Source organism: Erinaceus europaeus, chromosome 11 (genome assembly GCF_950295315.1).
Source record: "Erinaceus europaeus chromosome 11, mEriEur2.1, whole genome shotgun sequence".
In the NCBI taxonomy this organism is placed as follows: Eukaryota; Metazoa; Chordata; class Mammalia; order Eulipotyphla; family Erinaceidae; genus Erinaceus; species Erinaceus europaeus.
The window spans coordinates 80424975-80448973 of NC_080172.1; the positions used below are offsets into that span (position 1 = coordinate 80424975).

Below are 23999 nucleotides of genomic sequence, written 5' to 3' on the forward strand. Positions count from 1 at the left end.
GCTTAGTTACCACAAAAGTAATCATTACACTGTAACTCCATGGGAACAATGGTAATTTCACAGTAGCTCATGCTACTATTATCGTTCTATATCCTGATAACTGTGAAATTAATTTGTGGCACTACTGTAAGCATCAGCCATAAGCTGTTCCCTTGGTAACATAGAGAAGGAATGCTTAGCAGTAAAATGGGCAACAGCAAGCTGATTATACAGGGGAAAGTTTCTATCTAAACACACATAACAAACAAAGCAACTGCCCTTGGATAAACTGCATGGGTTACCAAAGAAGTTCTCTGTTCACTGTCTCCATTATCTATAGACTGTAGTAGTTCAAATGAATACCACGTAATGATCGAATTACTAGTTTACATTTAGTAAGAGAGCTTTCTTCTTTGTAAGCAACTGAAAGGAGAAAACACAAAAAATCAAAGAAATGTAGTACACTTACTTTGCTCTTTTCTTTCTCCTCATTTGAAATTATTACTATATTATCAATGCCTTATGAAGGATAAGTGCACACATACAAACACACGATTCAATGAAAATCATGCAAGCAGCTGATAGTGATGCAGCTCTGAGGTATTAAAAAAAGATACCAGACATTTTAAAAGAATTTTGCTTAAGAAGATGAATTTAAGAAGGAAAATCTGCTGTTATCTGGAGTTGGTGTTGTGCCTAAGAAATCATCAAAAGAGGAAAAGTTGAACAATTGATTAAAAAAGCTGTCATCCAAAAAAAAAAATCACTTTCTGCAAGTTCATGCTAGTTGTCTGATATAACAAAGGTAGGTGGCCCATCATAACATGATATAAACATGTTTGTTGGTTTGTTTGTTTTGCCTCCAGGGTTATTGCTGGGGCTCGGTGCCTGCACCATGAATCCACTGCTCCTGGAGGCCATTTTTCCTCCTTTTGCTGCCCTTGTTGTTGTAGCCTTGTGGTGGTTATTATTGTTGTTGATGTCATTTGTTGTTGGGATAGGACAGAGAGAAATGGAGAGAGGAGGGGAAGACAGAGATGGGGAGAGAAAGATAGACACCTGCAGATCTGTTTCAACACCTGTGAAGCGATTCCCCTGAAGGTGGGGAGCCTGGGGCTCCAACCGGGATCCTATGCCTGTCTTTGTGCTTTGTGCCACCTGCACTTAACCCACTGCGCTACCGCCCAACTCCCATGATTTTGCTTTCTATCCCAGCCTGACCCATTTCTCCAGATTTATCTCAATACGCACCCCACGTAGTTCTCCCCAAGAAAACTTTAATCCAGTTTCTTAAAATTACATAAAACTACTTAACCTCAACGACTTATCATAACTCGCGTTTCAAAATCAATACATGGAAAATTAAATTTCAAGTAAGCGTAATTTAAGTGTTTTATCCCAGTAGTTTAGAATTATTCCACTGGAAGAGAGAAAATTCATATGCCAAGACTAGAGAGAATCATGTTGTCATCTTAGAAGTGGACTTCATCTAAAAATAAGCATAGAAAAGCAAACAAATTGTTTCTAATACTTTGTGAAAACTATGGTGTTTATTTCTGGGAGGTGGGATGCTGGGGACACAGAACTATGGTGGTGGGTGTGGTGTGTGGTGTGCTGTGCTGTGCTGTGGTGTGATGTAGAACTAATTCTTACCTTACAGTACTGTAATCCACTATAAATTACAAATAAAAAAGAGGGGAAAACAATTAATTGCATTTCTTTTGAATTCACTAATTGAAACACTGCATGCTTCCAATGCAAATCTCCTAGCCTCCTAGGGGAGGGGGAGGGAGAAGGGGGAGAGGAGGGGGGAGGGGGAGGGGGAGAGGGAGAGGGAGGGAGGGAGTAGGGGGAAGGGGGAGGGAACGGGGGAGGGGGAGAGGGGGGAGGGGGAGGGGGTGGGGGAGGGGGAAGGAGGAAGGGGAAGGGAGGGGGAGAGGGGGGAGGGGGAGGGAGTAGGGGAAGGGGAGGGGGAAGGGGGAGGGGGAAGGAGAAAGGGGAAGGGGAGGGGGGAGGGGGAGGGAGGGGGAGGGGAAGGGGGAGAGGGGGAGGGGGAAGGGGGAGGGGGAAGGGGAGGGGGAGGGAGGGGGAGGGAGGGGGAGGGAGGGGGAGGGAGGGGGAGGGAGGGGGAGAGGGGGGAGGGGGGAGGGGAGGGGGAAGGGAGAAGGGGGAGGGGGAAGGGGGAGGGAGGGGGAGGGGGGAGGGGGAGGGGAGAGGGGGAAGGGGAGGGGGAGGGGGGAGGGGGAGGGGAGGGGAGAGAGGGGGAGGGGGGAGGGGGAGGGGAGAGGGAAGGGGGAGGGGAGGGGGGAGGGGGAGGGGGAGAGGGGGAGGGGGAAGGGGGAAGGGGAGAGGGGGGAAGGGTAAGGGGGAGGGGAGGGGGAGGGAGGGAGAGGGGGAAAGGGGAGAGGGGAGGGGGGAGGGGGAAGGGATAAGGGGGAGGGGGAAGGGGGAGGGGAGGGGGAGAGGGGAGGGGGAGGGGAGAGGGGGGAGAGGAGAGGGGGGAGGGGAGGGGAGAGGGGGGAGGGGAGGGGAGAGAGGAGGGGGAGGGGAGAGGGGAGGGGGAGGTGAGAGGGGGGAGGGGGAAGGGGAGGGGGAAGGGAGAAGGGGGAGGGGAGTGGGAGGGAGGGAGAGGGGGAAAGGGGAGAGGGGAGGGGGAGGGGTAAGGGGAGGGGGAAGGGAGAAGGGGGAGAGGGGGAGGGGGAGAGGGGGAGGGGGAGAGGGGGAGGGGGAAGGGGGAAGGGGAGAGGGGGGAAGGGTAAGGGGGAGGGGAGGGGGAGGGAGGGAGAGGGGGAAAGGGGAGAGGGGAGGGGGGAGGGGGAAGGGAGAAGGGGGAGGGGGAAGGGGGAGGGGAGGGGGAGAGGGGAGGGGGAGGGGAGAGGGGGGAGAGGAGAGGGGGGAGGGGAGGGGAGAGGGGGGAGAGGAGAGGGGGGAGGGGAGGGGAGAGGGGGGAGAGGAGAGGGGGGAGGGGAGGGGAGAGGGGGGAGGGGAGGGGAGAGAGGAGGGGGAGGGGAGAGGGGAGGGGGAGGTGAGAGGGGGGAGGGGGAAGTGGGAGGGAGGGAGAGGGGGAAAGGGGAGAGGGGAGGGGGAGGGGTAAGGGGAGGGGGAAGGGAGAAGGGGGAGGGGGAAAGGGGAGGGGGAGAGGGGAGGGGAGAGGGGGAGGGGAGAGGAGAGGGGAGAGGAGAGGGGAGAGGAGAGGGGAGAGGGGGGAGGGGAGAGGGGAGGGGGGAGGGGAGAGGGGAGAGGGGAGGGGGAGAAGGAATGAGCAAAAATGTATTTGTAAATATCTGGGGAGTTTTTAATTATATGCAAAATAACAAGTTACACTTACTGTTATTATTACTATTATCATTATTATTGATTCTTCCAAAACTTACTGATTTATTTAGTTATCCACTGTTTTTACTGGTTTACGCTCTATTTACAATCATTTCAAATGATCTTTAAACAGACACACAGCATCTTGCACATCAGTTCTTCCACCTTATCTTTTTTTTTATTGTTGTAGTAGCTGTTGTTGCTATTGATGTAGTTGTACTGGATAGAACCTCTTATGTTTATTTTTTATTTATTTATTTTTTATTTATAACATGGAAATATTGACAAGACTACAGAATAAGAAGGATATATTTCCACACAACGCCCACCCTCAGAGCTCCATATCCAATCCCCTTCCTCTTTTTATTTCCTATTACTTAATTCTCTACTTTGTGATAGTCATACAGATGAGTTTGTTTGAATTGTTGTGCTTGATCCTTCATAGAAATTTAATAGGTTCCTTTCCTTTCTTCCAGAATTAAGCAGCATACAAATGGCAGTAAGGAAAACAAATTAAAAAATTTTAATATGACAAATGAGATTTTACTTCTAAAAGGAAAATAACAAAAAATTAAATACACAAAGAAGTCTGACTATGATGAGTTGAAACATGACTGGTCAGCAAAGACAGAGAGCCACACTTTTCAGAATACACATTTCAGAAGTTTGGCACTAAAACACCTTCCAGATAAATGTGTAGTTGGATGCAGCACAATTTGACAGTTGGCTCTTAGTGAATTCTTTCAGGTTTTTAAAACTATACAGTTATGAACATAAGCCTTAATTAAGACAAATCTTTCTTCTTAAATAAGGCCTGCCAAGATGTCAAAGGGCAAAACTAAACATTTTTTCTAGACTCATTCCATAGTCTTCTCATTTGCATAATGTACAATGCCCCCATGCTACCAGGAATCACTAAGCACAGATGCTAAGCCATCTTCACTTCTGTAAAAACCTCAGTTTTGTGCAATAAAAATACAATGACCCTATTAAAAACCTCAACTACTTAAAGTTTCATTTGTCCTCTGGGTATTTCAGATATATTCTTCCAATACTTCTGCTATCAAGATCATGCTTTACTTTTCAAGTTTCAATCCAAGACTCTGATTTAGAGGATCATAAACCACTTTAGTCTGGAAATCCAAGCTCTTCTAGTTATCCTTTTTTGCTGTGGCTGATGTTTCTGAAACTTAAGAATCTGACATTTAGGAGGAAAAAAATTAATTTTTCACAAATTTCAAAATTCCACAAAATAAAATCCCACATATTTTCACCCACTCAAGCTACCACCCAAGGCATGCTCATAAAATGATTTCAGATTAAAAAAAAAAAAAAATTCCTGCTGGGGGACGGAGAAAGCTATCTCAGTAGTGAAGCACACCACTTGAGAAGCTGAAGCTGGATTTGGGGGCATGGGTAGGAAGACAAAGAGGATGACCACACCATAACCAAATCATCATCGCAGTGCTGGCAAAATTGCTCACTTAGGTAATGTGCTGTTCTGCCTTATGTGCAATGCAGGTTGGCACAGCCACCACTGCATTCACTGCATTGAAGGAAGTTTTGATGCTGCAGTCTTTTCACTTTCACTTTCTCTCAACCGTCTGTATCTTAAAAAAATAAATAAATGACACTATAGTGCTTTTGTGTGTCACTCACACAAGCAATAAAAAAATATATATTTTAATTCTAATGCATACGGTATCCAGTTTTTTTCACTTTTTTCTTTTTTTAATATTTATTTATTTATTGATTGATTGATTCCCTTTTGTTGCCCTTGATTTTTTATTGTTGTAGTTATTGTTGTTGTTGGATAGGACAGAGAAAAAAATAGAGAGAGGAGGGGAAGACAGAAAGGGGGAGAGAAAGATAGACACCTGCAGACCTGCTTCACACTTGTGAAGCAACAACCCTGCAGGTGGAGGAGGGACTTGAACCAGGATCCTTAAGCCAGTCCTGTGCTTCGCGGCCACCTGTGCTTAACCTGCTGGCTACCCCACTTTTTTCTAAGTTACATCTGCGATAACACTTTCTCTCCTTGATCTAAACCAATGCCTCAATACATATAATACATATTCAAGTAAACAGACATCTGCCAAAGAAAAAGAAAATCAATAAAAGCAAAGCAACATTTAAAAAACTTGACATTTAGTTCCGACATACATGTCTTCAGTATATAGGTTTGTTAGAGTTTTCAAAGAAATACATTATTTTTTAAAAACTTTCTGTGTAAAAATTATTATAACAAGAGCAAATTAAAATATTAAAAGTAGTATAATTATCTCATTTATATGGTAAAGGTTATTAGCTTATATATGATGTCTTTAAAGTAGCTCCCATTTGCAGTTACATTTCCAACTGCAGATCTGACACACCAGCCAGGAGAAATGCTGTATTTCCTGCTGTGCTAAACTTACTGAAACAAATAGAAAAAAAAAAAAAAACACTTTATTGTTCTGTGTTCCTGTTTACAATTTTGTAATTGGACTACCCTACCAGAAATATTCTTTTTTATACCACTAAGTTACTATAATGATCTTGCTTTCTGTTATTCCATAAGAAATGCAAAGCAATTTTCGATTTACTACTTTATGTTAATGATAAACTAACAAGTATTAAAGAGACATCAATCAAAAAAGGTATTTTTACCTATTTTTTCATATTTCTTTAGTTGTGGTTAAATAAATAGTGACTGGAAAGATAAAATAATAGGTTATAATTCCCACACCACTCCCATTACCGAATCTCTGCCCCCCGCCCAATGGTAACCACCACAGTTCTGCCAAGATCGTACTTATGAGTTTAAATATATATATATATTTTTTTAAAGTTCATGTATTTCAATTCTCTATATTCCACTTATAAATGAAATCATTTCATAGTTGTCCTTCTTCAAAACACGTTTTAAAATTACTTTCACTAGCCATTGTTCCAAAGAATATTACTTTTGAGGGGGTCGGGCAGTGGCACAGTGGGTTAAGCGCATGTGGCATAAGGTGCAAGGACTGGCAAGGACAAGGAGGGGGGGAGGGGGGGCGGGGGATAAGAATCCCCGTTTGAAGCCCCGGCTCCTGCAGGGGAGTGGCTTCACAGGCGTTGAAGCAGGTCAGCGGGTGTCTATCTTTCTCTTCCCTTCTCTCTCCATTTCTCTCTGTCCTATCCAACAACGAACAACATCAGCAATGGCAATAATAATAATAATTAATAATAATAATAATAACCACAACGAGGCTACAACAACAAGGGCAACAAAAGGGAGGAAAAAATGGCCTCCAGTAGCGGTGGATTCGTGGTGCAGGCACCGAGCCCAGCAATAACCCTGGAGGAAAAAATAATAATAATAAAAAAGAATATTACTTTTGGAAGTAGAAATACAGGTGTATATATAACTAGTCAAATATTTCTAAAATAATTTAAAAATAAAGAAAAAAGTTTTAAAATGTTTAACAGCAAGTATCTTACATTTTAAAAATCCCAAAGTTACTGCTGATTCATTTTATTACCAAATAAAATATGGTTTAAAGCATGTGTCCTTGTATACAAAATATGCTTGCAATTTTTATCTGCAGTGTCATGAAAGGTTACTAGTCCATCGTGTTTGCATATAGTATCTTCTGCTTCATGGATAATTTTGTCAAAAGAAGTTAGTTTAATTAATGGTCTGATCTCATAATGGAAGATCTAAACTCTACTCTGTTTGTTTAATGCTTTATTTATTATAATAATTTCATTATTATTACTTTTTTTTTTTAACCAGAACACTGCTCAGCTCTGGATGATGGTGGAGAGGGATTGAACCTGGGACTTTGGAGCCTCAGGCATGAGAGTCTCTTTGCATAACCATTATGCTATCTACCCCACCCGATTTGTTTCTAGTTAACACCAGGGTTATAGCTGGATCTTCCTGCCTACACAACATATCCTCTGCTCCTTGCAGCCATACTTTCCTCTTTTCCTTTTCTCCCCCTTATATTTGATATGACAGAGAGAAGCTGAGAAGAAAGAGAGAGAAACATCTTATTTCAAAGGCATTAAAGATCTGAGGCAAAAAAGAACACCAAAAGTTCCAATATTTTATGAAAGGAAGACTATTTTTAAAATACACTTTACAAAATTACTTAATATATTCTATCGTGTACAATCATTTAACTATTATTCTATGTCAAAACTAGTACTTATTTTCTTCACAGTGACAAAGGTTTCTTATCCTTGTTTTTCTTAAAAATAAAATAAATGGACTCACAGAACAGCTTTTTTTAATTGTTTAAATTTCAACACAGTTCTTACCTCCGGGTGAGAAATGTCTCAGACAATATTCCCTCACAGAATATGAAATTAAAAAAATGAAATATGAAGGATAAATGTGACAATGACAAATATAATACCAGCAAGTAATTTAGCTTTATTGTAAATCATTTTTCTTCACCCCCCAAAAAAAATCACACTAAACTCTTCTGAAAGATAAAGAAAGATAGTGGGCAGATAACCAGTTTGGAAACATAGCACAAATATCAACTAAGTTATTACAACTGTTGTCCAATGACATGCACCCAATTCTACAAAAAAACAAAAGAAAAGAAAGAAAAGTGATGCTGTATTTGACCCTTAAATAATATAGTAATTTTGATTATTTCACATTCAAAGTAATGGGCTTTAAATAGGGATGAAAGAAAATGTACTACAAAAAAAAAAATTGCTAGGTTGCTTAGAAGGTAATTATAAAGATAAAAACTTACATCTCCAAGAAAAAAATTTATATGTTCAGAGTATCCCATAAAACATTTAACTTAATACTTAATATTTCTATAAGCTAGAAGTATTTGTTCACTAGTTATTTATTTTTAAATAAGTATTGAGCACCCCCACCCAACTACCACCACCACAGAGTACAGGCCTTGCACATGTGGTTTTTCACTGCTCTGTGCTTCTTTTTCACTCAGAGGAATTGACCCACAGCATTTGAACTTCCTCCAATGCTCTAATACCTCCTATGTGATGTTAGGACTAGAACCATTCATGTGGCAAGTTAGGCACCCTACCTATTGTACTATCTCATCCGTCTAGGATTTTCTGGTGACATTAGGCCTATGTTGTCGTCATTCTGTATTCATTTAGACAGAGAAGGAAAGACATCACTACTCGACCTTTTATGGCACTTTCCTGTATATCATATATGGTTTGTCCATGTAATGACAGGGCTCAAACCTGAATCGTTGAACATAGCAAGGTATGTCCTCTGCCAGATGAGTTCCTGACTAGATCCCTTTACTGATTGTTTCAGTTTAATGTGTAGAATTCCTGATTTTCTTCCCACTTTCACAAAGTTTTGAAGCAAAACTTTCATGATTAAAATTCTTGTGAAGGAGTTAGATTCCAATCATATTTTTTTTTCAGAAGCCAATCAAATTATCTAAAAATGCAGGTGGAACCACAAAAACCATGAATCTCCAAAGCCCTCATGAAGGGGGAAAATGAAGGTATGACGCTCCAAACATCATCTACAAAGACATAGTGATGGAAACAGTGTGGGTGTTGAAACAATTGGGCACTCAAACAAATAAAACAAAACAGAGCGAGCAGGAATAAGCCTCCTCCTATACATTCATCTAATATAGGACAAAGGAACCAAACACATTCAGTGGGCAAAGAAGGTCTCTTCAACAAATGGTGCTGGAATGGAATAGTCCCATAAAGGAAAATGAAACTATACACTAAAATGAATTCAAAATGAATCAAAAACTAGATATTAAAGCCAAACTAAAAAATACAATGAAGAAAACACCAGGAGTTGGGCGGCAGCGGGTTAAGCGCACGTGGTGCAAAGCACAAGGACCAGCCTAAGGATCCCGGTTCTAGTCCCTGATTCCCACCTGCAGGGGAGTCGTTTCACAAGCAGTGAAGCAGGTCTGCAGGTGTCTATCTTTCTCTCCCCCTCTCTGTCTTCCCCTCCTCTCTCCATTCCTCTCTGTCTTATCCAACAATGACAACATCAATAACAACAATAATAACTACAACAATAAAACAAGGGCAACAAAAGGGAATAATTTTTTTTTTTTAAAAAAAAAAAGGAAACATCACTGAAACATGTTGGGTGTCTTAATATCACAGATATATTCAAAGATTCAACCCCAAAGGAAAGGAAAACTGAAAAAAGAAAAAGAAAAAAAAGTTTAAATAAATGATAGTCCATCAAACTAAAAAGCTTCTACACATTCGAATAAAACCACAAGGGGCCAGGCAATGGCACTCTTGGTTAAGTACTTACATTCTAATGCACAGGTTCATGTCCCTGGTCACCACCTGCAAGGGGGAAGCTTCAGGAGTACTGAAGCAGGGCTGCCAGTGTCTCTCTGTTTCTTACCTTAGAAACTATCTCCCCGTCCCTTCTCAATTTCTCTCTGTCTCTGTACAATAACAAATAAATAAAAACACTTTTTAAAAAGTCAGCTACACAAGGCTAGAAAGGCAACTCAATAATAGGAAGAAGATGCTTGCACATCACACATCTGAAAAAAGATTAATACCAAACATCTACAAAGAAGCTTAACAACAATAACAGTAACCATTGAAAAGGCCGCAAAAGATCTGAAAATGTCAGTTGTTGTTTTAGATAGAGACAAAGAGGCGGGAGAGAGTTAAATAAACAACATCAAACTTTTCCTTTAATCTAGTGGAACTAGAGTCAAACCTGGTTAACACATATGGCAAAGCAGCAACTACAGTTTTCTAAAGAAGATATACATGTGGCCCACAGACAAATTGAAGAAATGACCCACTTCACTTATTATTAGAGAAATGTAAATTAAAACTACATTGAGATCCTACCTCACACCTATGAAAATGGCATACATAAATAAGATATAAAATCACAGGTGTTGGCAATAAGGTAGACAAAGGAACTCTGTTACATTTTTGGTGGAAATGGAAACTAATGCAGCCCCTCTGGAAAACAGTGTGAGGAAGCCTTCAACAAATCGGAATGGAAATCTCTTATGAACAAGCAGCATCACTCCCAGCCATATATCCCTATATTAGAAAACCACTAATCTTAACAGACACATGCACACCAGTGTTCTTGCTGCATTACTCATAATTGCCAAAATACAGGAACAGCCTAAATGCTCACAAACAGAAGACTAGGTAAAAAAAAAAAAAAATATATATATATATATATATATATATATATATATATATATATATTATATATATATATATATGGAGTCCGGTGGTAGCACAGCAGGTTAAGCGCACTTGGCGCAAAGCGCAAGGACCCAGGTTCCAGCTCCAGGCTCCCCACCTGCTGGGGAGTCGCTTCACAGGCTGTGAAGCAGGTCTGCAGGTGTCTGTCTTTCTCTCCCCCTCTGTCTTCCCCTCCTGTCTCCATTCCTCTCTGTCCTGAGAATGACAACATCAATAACAACAACAATAATAACTACAACAAGGGCAACAAAAGGGAATAAATATTTTTTTAAATTTTTTATTTAAGAAAGGATTAATGAACAAAAACATAAGGTAGGAGGGGTACAACTCCACACAATTCCCACCACCCAAAAAAATATGTATGCAGTGAAATACTATTATGCATTATAAAAGGAATAATTTTATTTAGCAAAACAAGAAGATGAAAGACAACTATCAGATTATTTATATATATATATATATATGGAATATAGAATATCAAAAGACATTACTTTGCAAGGAAAATAAAAGGAAGGAGAGGGAGGAGAAGGGAGAAGACAGAAGTAAGGAAGAAAGACATGTCTCTGATATCTGATTACTGTAAAAAATGGCGACTAATCCCTAGCACTGCAAAAACGGTATCATCTGTTTTCCATCTACACCATGCCTCAACCTTGCATGAGCTTAATGTGCAGCTTGGCGATACGAGAATCCGGCATGAAGCCCAGCCAGTCTATCTTGGCGTTACTCTCGATCGCACTCTGTCATTTCACAAACATCTCATAAAAACTGCAGCAAACCGGTTCAAGCCCCCGGCTCCCCACCTGCAGGGGAGTCGCTTCACAGGCGGTGAAGCAGGTCTGCAGGTGTCTATCTTTCTCTCCCCTCTCTCTCTGTCTTCCCCTCCTCTCTCCATTTCTCTCTGTCCTATCCAACAACAAAGCAACGTCAACAATGGCAATAATAACCTCAACGAGGCTGCAACAACTAGGGCAACAAAAAGGGGGGAAAATGGCCTCCAGGAGCGGTGGATTCATGGTGCAGGCACCGAGCCCAGCAATAACCCTGGAGGAAAAAAAAAAACTGCAGCAAAGGTGGGCGCGAGGAATAACATCATTGCAAGACTGGCCAGCTCCTCATGGGGCGCGAGCGCTGCCACACTACGATCATCATCTCTGGCATTATGCTATTCCACTGCAGAATACTGTGCCCCAGGATGGTTCCGTAGCCCCCATGTCCACTTGGTCGATTCCAAATTATATTCCTCTATGAGGATAATTTCTGGAACCATCCGTTCCACCCCGGTTCCATGGCTGCCAGTTCTTAGCAACATCGCCCCGCCAGATATTCGTCGGGATGCGGCATCATCTAAGTTCATTTCCCACGACGTCTACGCTCGACCGGACCTGCCAATATACGTGGATATCTTCGCCCACCCTGTCCAACGCTTGACGTCTCGTCACCCAATCTGGTCCCCTACGCCTACACTGAACTTCTCTGTTCCAGACTCTTGGAAACAGAGTTGGCAGTCAGCTGAGGTAAAGAACAAACACCTCATCACAGACCCCTGCAAGCGTCAACCCGGCTTTGACCTAGCACGTTATGATTGGGCCCTCCTCAATCGCTATTGAACAGGCCATGGCCGGTGCGCCGCTGTGTTCCATCACTGGGGAGCCAGAGACGACCCGAACTGCCCCTGCGGCTACAGACAGACTATGACCCACATAGTCAACGACTGCCACCTCTCCAGATTCAAAGGAGGTCTCAAAACTTTACATCAGGCTCAACCTGATGCTGTTGACTGGCTACGGAAGAAGGGCAAATGCTAGAAGAAGAAGGAAGATAAGAAGGAAGCAGGGAAAGAGAAGGGAAAAAAAGAAAATGGAGTAGGAAGTAGGAGGAGGAGGGGAAGCCATTATCAAAGTGTCTCTAAAACTTAGAACTATGGTGATAATCACTGTGGAACACGATGGGGATGCAGAAATTTGGTTGTGGATGCAGTACCAAACTCTACCCCTACAAACTTATAATCTTGTTAGCATTATGTCTTTAAGAAAATTATATTAAACCTGGAAAGGGAACCCCAAAATATCATAATCAGTATTTTCCAATTAACATCAGCTAGCATGTATGTATCCTAGGGGATGCAATGTATTCTTCTATTTATAAAACATCATAGTAAATGAAAGTACTGGAATATATTTTAGGTACCACTTTTTGGTAAATTCATGTAAAACACTACACTATGTCTTCGTATAGGTGGTTATTTCATGACTGGTCCACATTTTCATTATAAAAATATTAATGCTAATTGATTCAGTGACCAACATATGTTTGTTTGTTTTTATAAATATTTTTATTTTTGAGAGAGATGCCGAGAGAGATACAGAGAAAAACACCAGAGCTCAGCCCTGGTTTGCGGTGGCGCAGGGGCTTGAACCTGTGACTTCAGAGCCTCAGGCACAAGAGTCTCTTAACCATTATGCTATCTATCCCTGCCCTCATGTTTGTTTTATATTGGAACTTTTATGACTGCAGTTGCAGACTTCATTCTAAATCATATTTGTTAATGTAAAACAGTGGTTTCAGGAAATAAAATATTTATTTATATATATTTAGTATATATATTATATATTATATATATTACTAAATATATTTAGTACATATTATAATAGATAAAGAAACTCTGGGCAAAAAACTAGTATTCATTAGGGCTGGAGTGATAGCATACTGGTTATGCAAAATAATGACTTGCATGCATGAGTATAACCAAAGGTCTCAGGTTCAATCACTATCACCACTATAAGCCAGAGCTTCGCAGACAGAGAGAGAGAGAAGGAGCAAGAGAGAGAGATTTTTAAAATTAAAGAAATAAAAAATGTGTTTTATGTGATCTCATGGTATTTAAAAATAATAAAAATACATAATAACTTAGCCCTTTCAATAGATGAGGATGATTTGCAGACACCTGTCACGAGAGATAAGAAATTGTACCAATGTGTTAGCTACTGTACCCTAAACAATCATCTCCCCCCCAAAAATTTTAAATATCATAATTATGCTGCAATCTTCTACTATTTCTGAAGGGAAAACTATTACAGAAAAAAAACAATATAATTCCTTCTACTGGAGTAGATGTGAAATGAATCCAAATTAGTCAGAATGGCCAATAACAAAAGATACCAATATACTTATAACTAATAATGTACTATCTTTTAACCTATTCTATTATTCATCTTAAGTTGTAGAAAAATGCCAAAATAATTATAAAACATGCATTCAAAACATGTAAACCACTAATTTTCCACTTCTAAAAGGCTGATTCAAAAAGCAATTTACTTTATGGTTTACTTAAGCTTTGCAACTGCATTAAAATATGATAGTATATACACAACAGCTTGTTAACAAGATTATCATAACATTAAAATCATAATGTGGCACTTCAATTATGGATACTTAAAATTAAAGCTAATCCTCACAGTACCAATTTTTATCTCCTAAATAATTTTAGCTATTAGCTGCTCATTCAAAGTCTGTATCTAAAATGATAAGCATTTTAAAGTAAGTCTTCACATTTCTCTTTTATTTGCAGTAAAGTAAAAGCTGTACCCCCTCCTTCCAAGTCTTTTGTACATGGTCTTTTAAAGCTCGTTAAAGGAAAAGATATTTTCACCTTGGAAAAATACCTTTTATTTGTTTCCAATTTTGTTATTTTAAATAAAAATACCAATAAAGCATTTTCATTAATGGTTCAATCATCACAAATATCAAATTGTCATAAAATTGCATTTGTAAAACTGAGTTATTTCAGGATACTACTTTAAAGTAAGTATTGTATAGTGCATAGCACACGCAAGTTAACTAATGCTGAGATTAATAAACATCATACTGCATTTTATAAAATGAATTAGCCTGTGTCTGAGATGATTTGTACTGTTGGTTCACAAAATTTATGACTGATAAATAATATTCCTTACATTCAGATTTTATTTCAAGTTCACAGCAGAAAAAAGTGATTGTAATTCAACACAGGTCCAAATTCATATTGTTAATTGCTACAAAACACATAAAAATAAATAATCCAGAAGCATTTGCCTTAAATATATTATTTGGTTTTATTTAACTTACTGAGAATATAAAGCTTTCTTTTATTCTCCACAGGCAGTTAAAAAAAATTATAGTACCTATAACCTGTCACAAACTAAATGATTTTTCTTTTTTAAAAAATGTTGCTTTTACAAAACCTTTGAAAACAGTAATGTTCCCATCTTATGAAGTAAACAGATTATACTAAATGTATGTACAAGTATGTACATGTGGTTGCCTGTTTGCATACACATGTGCTTCTGCATATATTTATAATATATAAATTACGTGCTTAATTACAGAGACTATATAATCAAATACATTTATATATTTTATATGTCATTTTCCTAGTGTTTAACATATATTTTTAAAGCTGAACTCCAGTAATATGTACTAGAGCATCTGCATTAACATTATCTAGAAAAGTGGAGACATGTTTTTGTCTTCAGATTTTACATAATCTAAAGATATTCAGCACAAAGCTTCTACTTCACCGAATAAAGTTTGGTGCTGTGGTTTCTTTCACTGCTTCTATGTTAATTAATTAATTATACTGGGCAGGGGTAGATAGCATAGTGGTTATTCAAAAAGTCTCTCATACCTTAATAGTAAATGATAATAAATGATATTAAGATGCCCTGTGCCTATCCTGGGTGGCATGAATCAAACTAAAAAGACATCCCATGGGCATAATGAAATCTGTGCCTCTCAGTGAAACAAAAATGATAAAGACAAGATGTCCTCATCTGCAGAAAAAGGAAAAAAAAAAGAGAAAGAGGATAATTGTGATTTTTCTGGATACAGAAAGGGGTACTTCCAAGAGCTCTCTGATGGTCCATTTCTAAAACCTGAAGAAATATCAATATGATAGGATCAAGAAATTTAATAAAAGTAGAAAGCTAAGGGCCAGGGATATTTTACTCAACACAGCACACACTTCACCATTTGCACAAACCATGTTCAAACCCCCAATACCACACCTCCAGTTCCATCCATTATGTCCCAAAGGACACAATATCACCTTTTTTTGTCAAAGAGTAATAACTGAAGGATTCAACTATCACCAAGCCTGTCCTTCAGTAAGTTGTGAAAGGTCTCTTATAAACTATCACATCATCATAAACATGCCATATGTCAGAACACTCTACAATTTTAGAATAAAATTCTTCATTCTATAACATCAAAATAAACGTCAATGGTCTGCATTCACCTATTAAAAGGCAAAGAGTAGGAAGATGGATCAGAAAACACAACACAACCATATGTTGTCTGCAGGAATCCCACCTAACTCAACAAGACAAACACAGACTCAAAATGAAAGGATGGGAAACTGCCATACAAGCCAATGGCCCACAAAAAAGGGGCAGGAACAGCTATTCTCAATCTGACAAGATAGACCTTAAGATAAATAAAATTTTAAAAGATAGGGATGGATATCACTTAGTGGTCAGAGGATCAGTCAATCAAGAGGACTTAACAATTATAAACATCTGTACACCCAAGGAGAGAACATCTATATACACCCAACATCTACTGAAAGAGCTATAGCAATATATTAACAAAAACACAGTAATAGTAGGGGATTTCAACACCCCTTGGATATTAGACCAGAGACTATCAAATATATAGAGGAAAATATTGGCAGAACTCTTTTCCATCTAAATTTTAAAGATATCTTCAATGAAATAAATCCAATTGAAAAAAAAAAGTTTAACAATAAACACAAAGCAGAACTTGGACTGGGTCTGGTGTACCACACCAAAGTAAAGGACTTTGGGGTCGTGGGGGCAGGGGTTTAGGTCTTGGAACAGGATGGCAGAGGAGGACCTAGAGGGGCACTGAATTATTATATGGAAAACTGAGGAATGTGAACAGGGGTAGATAATGGCTATGCAAAGGGACTCTTATTCCTGAGGCTCCAAAGTCTCACATTCATGGTGAATTCACCTTCTTTACCCATCTTGGATGGAGTGCGAAGATATCATGTTAAGTGAGATAAGTCAGAAACAAAAGGATGAATATGGGATGATCTCACGCAGAGACAGAAGTTGAAAAACAAGATCAGAAGAGAAAACTCTAAAAAGAACTTGGACTGGAGTTGGTATATTGCACCAAAGTAGAAGACTCTGGGGGGAGGGAGGGTGTTCGGGTCTTGAAACATAATGGCAGAGGAGGACCTAGTGGGTGTTGTATTGCTATGTGGAAATGTTACACATGTACAAATTTTACACTTGTATTTTACTTCTGACTGTAAACCATTAATCCCGCAATAAAGAAATTTTTTTGAAAGTCCCATATTTCACCAACAATTATTCTATAGATTTTAGAGTTTCTGGTCTAAAATCTAGATCTTGAATCCATTTTGATTTGACCTTGGTTTGCAGTGTTAGGTAGTGGTCTAGTTTCACTTTTCTACATGTGGCTGTCCAATTTCCCCAGCACCATCTGCTGAAGAGACCTTCTTTACCCCATTGAATGGTTTTGGCCCTTTTGTCATATTGTGGTTGTATATGTGCGGGCTCATTTTTGGGCTTTTGATTCTGCTCCATTGATGCAAGCGTCCATTTTATTCTACAACCATGTTGTTTTGATTACTATTCCTAGTATTAAACTGAACTTGGACAGTGGGAATACCTTCATATTTTTCCTTTTTCTCGGAGAAGAGCTATGATAATTCATGGCCTTTTGTGGCGGCACAAAAAAATTTGGACAAGTGGTACAATTTGCTTTAAAAATACCATTGGGGGGAGTTGGGCTGTAGCACAGCGGGTTAAGCTTAGGTGGCGCAAAGCGCAAGGACCAGCCTAAGGGTCCCGGTTCGAGCCCTGGCTCCCCACCTGCAGGGGAGTCACTTCACAAGCGGTGAAGCAGGTCTGTAGGTGTCTATCTTTCTCTCCCCCTCTCTGTCTTCTCCTCCTCTCTCCATTTCTCTCTGTCCTATCCAACAACAATGACAACAATAAAACAAAAAGGGCAACAAAAGGGAATAAATAAAATAAATATTTTTTTAAAAAAGAAAAAAATACCATTGGAATTTTGATAGGGATTACATCAAAAATGTATACAGCTTTTGGTAGAATGGCTATTTTTATAATGTTTATTCTTCCTTATTATGTTGAGGAATGGTCCTTCTATTTCCAGTTTCTGGAGGGTCTTTATCATGAATGGCTGTTGAATCATGACAAATGCCTTTCTGGCATCAACTGACATGACTTTTAAATTCCTTTTTGTCTATATGATGAATTGTACTGATTGATTTGTAAATGCTGAACCACATCCCTGTTTCCCAGGATTGAATTCTACTTGGTCTTAATGGATTATTATCTTGATATGTTATTGGATTTGATTTGTCAAGGTATGTTCAGGATCTTTCATCAGAGGTATCAATCCGTTTTCTTTTCTGGTAGAGTCCTTTTCTGTTTTGGGGATAAAAGTATACAAGTTATTTTCTTAACGTCTTACTCAATTCAGAAGTCATATTATGATGTCTTTTCCTCATCTTCTTTTTAATACTGTACAGGAATTTCACTGATCTTTTTTGTATAGAAATCATGGGCTGAAAAAAAATAGCTTATCTGTATAGTGTGCAGCTTAGCAGAGTGTGAACTGGAAGCCCAAGCACTGGAAGAAGCTGTAGTGCTTTAGTCTCTTTCACTTTCTTTCTATCTCTGCTTTTTTGTTTGTGTCTCTGTCTGAAAAGGTTGTTACGGATTGTTGATGTCCTTTTGATGACAAAAACTATTAAATAAAATCTAATACTTAAAAATCAGCTTAAAATAATAATCTTTGCAATCCAAAAGGATATGTCTGATATGTCTAAAAAGCAAAAGAATCTCTTCATCCAAATTTCATCACTACAGAATATATTTTACTGGAAAGACGAGGTCAGAAGAAACTTAAGAGAGATAGTACCCATATATATGCATACACATTTACACATATAAGAAATGCACACGGGGAGTCGGGCTGTAGCGCAGCGGGTTAAGCGCAGGTGGCGCAAAGCACAAGGACCGGCATAAGGATCCTGGTTCGAACCCCGGCTCCCCACCTGCAGGGGAGTCGCTTCACAGGCGGTGAAGCAGGTCTGCAGGTGTCTGTCTTTCTCTCTTCCTCTCTGTCTTCCCCTCCTCTCTCCATTTCTCTCTGTCCTATCCAACAACGACAACAACAATAATAACCACAACAATAAAACAACAAGGGCAACAAAAGGGAATAAATAAATAAAATTTTTAAAAAATTTAAAAAAAGAAATGCACACACAATAATATTTACTGACAGAATATGGTTAGGTAACATAATTATAGTATTTTTATTATCAAGTACTATGCAGACAGACAAAACTATTTGTATAGACCCTCTTTTACACCATTTTTTAAAATTTTTATTATCCTTATTTATTGGATAGAGATAGGCAGAAATCAAGAGGGAAGGCATAAGGAGAGAGGGAGAGATACAGAGAGACACCAGCAGCCGTGCTTCACCACTTGTAAAGCTTTCCCCCTACAGGTGGGGTCAGGGGGCTCGAACCTGGGTTCTTGCACGGCTTTGTAACACATACAGCCAACCAAACAGACCACCAACCAGCCCCTAACACCATTTTTTTTGTTAAAAAAATATCAGTAGATTTCAACCATTACATTCATCAAGGGATGTATGTTTGAAGAAACTCATGCAATAAAACAATAAGCAGTTAAAACATACTAAGACACAGAGAGTAAAGGAACCCTTAAGTCAGGGCATAAACAGCCTAGTACCACTAGATGAAAAAAAGAACTGAAATTTAAGACTTCTAGAATAAAGGGGGTGGGGGAACTGGAAACACCTCTTTTTAAATGTTTCTATTTCTTTCCAGAGTTTAGTTCTTGAATGAAAGGTTTAGATTAGTGTTTATATTCCTCTTATTCCTCAAAGTCTAAGTCTTAAAAAAAAAAAAAAGCACATTAAAACAATTTAACACTTTGACTTAAATGGTATTTAAAATGTGTTGTATCACCTAAAATTACTTTCCAAGTTTACATGGTCGTGTTTTAATTTTTAAAGCTATATTAATGGCTAGGTCAATGGCACATCTATTATTATATTACTCACACCAGAAAAAAAAGTCAGGGATATAAACTGTACAACTCAATATCACCATCTAGTGACAAAATTCCTAACACATGGCATAAAGTCAAACAAGATAGAATAGATTTAAGAGACATATACCCAGTATGTCATCCCTACAGTAACTTAGAGTAGCATTTTTTATTACACAGTCTTGGCTCTTCAGATAAAATTCAAGCCCTTAGCAATGTTTTCACTCTACAAATATATCTAAGTTCTTGATACTGAGATAAGTTCATAAATGCAATCAAGCCATGTTTCAGTATAAGTTACTGTCTAAAAGCTATGTAAATTATTTTAACTTTTTTTTCTTACTTACTATATTCTACATGTAACATTCCTTTTTTCATTTAAAACGCACTTTTCTCAAAGTATTCAATTCAAATACTTTTAATTTCACACACCTAGGACACATGACCTATGTGGCCTACTGAACTGAACAAGGGACAGACACAATGCTATAAAAGGAACCACTTTTCTCCTTGATGTTTAGAATTTTTACAGTGGTCAAGACATGTACAAAATAGAGAACAAAATCATATAGGGGTGAGGAAGGAGTTCATCTGTATAATAACATTGGATGTATAAATGAAGTCTCAGTTTCAATCCCTGCATTGCTACATATGCAGGGCATCTGAGACAGTACTTGTTTCTATTTCCCTCTCTTTCTCTGTCTCACGAAATGAATAATAAACCTTTTTAATTTTTTTATTTTCTTTATGGAATGGAGACAGCCAGAAACTGAGACGGTAGGGGGAGATAAAGAGGAAGAAAGAGAGACTCCAACAGCACTGCTTCACCACTCTAAAAGCTTTCCCTCTGCTGGTGGGGAGCAGGGGTTTGAACCCTGGGTCCTTGAACATTGTAGTATGTGCACCACCACCAAGGCCCCCAGCTTTTTTTTTGTTACAAAATTATTTGAGAATTTTACCTCTATACCTCTAATTTCTCTATTAATCATAGTATTGAAAGAGATTTCATCTATAAGTGACACACTTTTCTGTCTATAAAATTTTTGTTACCATTTTCAGAATTCATATACAATATTTCTACACTCCCAATGGAACTTAAATGGACTCAGAACAACTTACACAGGAAATATTCCATCTGGTGTTCCATATTCTAAGACTACGCTGAAGTTTTCGAGTCAATTCCATTACATATGGCACATGAGAGTGTTTGAAATAAGCACTGTACACATGCATCTCATGTGATATAATGCTATTTTACAAAAAAAAAAAAGCCTCTAAATTAATTAACTTATAGAAACCCACAGCTGGGAATCTCAAATCTTTTCTTTACCACTTGCAGTAGCATATGATCTTATTTTGCTCTTCTCATTTATTCTGTTTCTTACTGTATGACTTTTAAAATCAGTTATAATGTGTTCACATTGAAGAACTTTTGTAAGACAAATTATAAGGGTGACATAATAACCCCAGCTGTGACTGGGGAGCTGACTCAGCAGAAAGAATACAAGACTTGTACACCTAAAGGCGCTGAACCAATCCCAGTCATTTCATGTATCAGAGTGGTCTTCTACTGTTTGCCTCCCCACATGCACACTTGTCTTACTTCTCTTCTCTTTCCTCTCCAATGTCCTATCAAAAGTTAAATACTTATGTCTAAAAAATATATCATAAGGGGGCCAGGTGAAAGCACACCTGGCTAAGAGCACACATTACAGTGGACAAGGGCTCAGGTTCAAGATGCTGGTCCCCCCCTGCAGGAGGAAAGTTTCACAAGTGATGAAGCAAGTCTGCAGATGTCTCTCTGTCTCTCTCGTCCCCTCCCCTCTCAATGTATCTCTGTCTATATCCAGTAATAAATAAATAAATACATAAATAATATTTGGGGGTGGGGGATGTCCCACCTGGCTAAGCACAAATAATACTAAGCGCAAGGATCTGGGTTCGAGGCCCTGCTCCACATGCAGGGGTCCACTTCATAAGTGCTGAAATAGGTCAGCAGGTGTCTTTCTCTCTCCTCTATCTTCCCCATCTCTCTCAATTTCCCTCTGAAAAATGGACACCAGGAGCAGTGGATTCATAGTGCTGGCACCAAGCCCAGTAAAAGCCTGTGGGCAAAAAGTAAAAATCATATGGGAAAAACAAAAATGTCTGTCTGAATAGTCTCCAATATTTATTTATTTATTATTTATTTATTTATTCATTGGCATTTTTCCCTCCAGGGTTATATCTGGGGCTAGGTGCCTGCACTACAAATCCACTGTTCCTAGCAGACCTCTTTTTTCCATTGTAATTCTTGTTGCTTTTATTGTTCTTACTGTTGCTGCTGCTGTTGTTGGCTAGGATAGAGAGAAATTGAGTGGGGAGGGGAAGGCCAAGAGGGGAAGAAAAAGACAGACACCTGAAGACTTCACTGCTTGCAAAGCGATCTCCCTGCAGCTGGGGAGCTGGGGGCTCAAACTGAGATCCTTGAGCTGGCCCTTGAGCTTCGCGCTCACCAGGTGCTACTGCCCGGCCCCCTCCAGTTTTTTTTTTTATTATTATTGCAATCTCTTTGTCCATGCAAACTACAATGTTAGAGTAATTTTCATCTTCTATGGGACCATTTTTCATTGATCTCATTGAGCTAGCTCCATAATAAATGAAATTTCTTTCAGCTATGTGAAGTAGAAATAAAAAGTGATTTCTCTTTTTCTAAACAGAATAACAACTGTCTCGTGTCATTTAAAGAATGATTTGGCATTCGTGGATGATTTATGGTACTTTATTTTACAACTTCATAGGATCATAATAAGGTATGTTATCAATTACAATGACTAACTAGTTGTAGGCACACATAGATATGCTCATGAATTTCCATCTTTATCTTGAATCTGGCTATATTATTAAATTTTCTAGTATGCTTTCATTAGTCCTCGGGCTTTCTATATTTAAGGGATCCCTTTACGGAGTGAGTCACTTTGTCTGCTCTGTATCAAAAATACGTGTTAATTTTGGCTTTACATTAACTTTTTTCTCTATTTTTTTATAGTTTGAATGTCTGTGATATGATTGAACACAGCTTAAGTTTATCCTAGCCTTTCCATTAAAGAGAATTCCATCACTAAGAGGCTGCTGAATGTCACATTAGCAACTCAAAAATATACCTCTAGGGTGGGTGATGCTGTACAAGCCACAGCCACTAACCACATGCAACTATTTACATTTAAATTAATAAAAAATTAAACATTCAAACCATAAGCTACATGAGTCATAATTGAAGTGTTCAGAAACTACATCTGGCCAGTGGCTATCATGCTGAACAGTACAGATACAGAGTGTTTCTGTTATCACAGAAAGTCCTGGCTGACTCTGCTCTGGATGCATCCAGGAGCCACAAAACCCTGGGCAGGAATGGCATGCCACCCTTCTTGTTCACAGTCACACCACACTGCAATGCCAATGTACTCTGCAGGAGAAAGTGATTTTAAAATTGTAAATCCACAAATTCACTTCTCTCTAATTTTCCTTAGCCAAATATTTTCTAAGATATCTGGTTAGCCTTTCCTGATTGATTCCATGCACTGTCCCTGGAACTTTCAGACTGTACTATGGCTACAGTGTCAATGGCAAGTCCCAAATGCACACACTAATCCTTGGTCACTTTTATAAATTGCAGAATTTTGTTTCCACCTATTCACTATAAATTTACACATGAGTTCACAATACAATTCTCAAATATGTCTTAAAGCTAAAATCAGGGCTGGGCAGATGGCCTCACCAATGTGTCCTGAATCCCAACTCTCCAGACCCCCCTGCTCCACTAGGGAAAGACAGAGACAGGCTGGGAGTATAGATCACCTGCCAACGCCATGTCCAGCAGAGAAGCAATTACAGAAGCCAGACTTTCCACGAGATCCTGGTTCCATACTCCCAGAGGATAAAGAATAGGAAAGCCTTTAATGGAGGGAATGGAATATGGAACTCTGGTGGTAGGAATTGCGTGGAATTGTACCCCTCTTACGGTCTTATCGATCATTATTAAATCAATTTTTAAAATGCAGGAGAAAAAAATCAGGGCTGGTAAAATGGCTCACTTGGATAGTGTGCCACTGTACCAGTTGTCCAACCCAGCCTCAATTGCATTAAAGAAAGCTACAATACTATTATCTCCCCTCTCTCTCCCTCTCTCTCTCTCTCCATCCTTCACCTTCATCTTATCTCTTTCTCTCTGCATCCCTATCTCTATCCAAGAATTAAGTAAATAAAGCAAACCTTGTCAATAAAACAAACTCTTGTCATTTATCTTTTCCCACCTCAATGAATGCACAGCAAATCTTAGAATAACATAATTTGAAAAAAAAAGAATAACATAATTTGGTTCAATAC

At 39.0% G+C, this 23999-nt stretch overlaps 1 protein-coding gene and 1 pseudogene across 1 annotated transcript in view; both read right to left on the reverse strand.

The window, feature by feature from the left end:
- DPYD (dihydropyrimidine dehydrogenase) overlaps positions 1 to 23999 on the reverse strand; it is a 944675-nt gene that overhangs the window by 811150 nt on the left and 109526 nt on the right. The gene's annotated exons all lie outside the window — the stretch shown is intronic.
- On the reverse strand, positions 1780 to 3140 carry LOC132541244 (basic proline-rich protein-like; annotated as a pseudogene).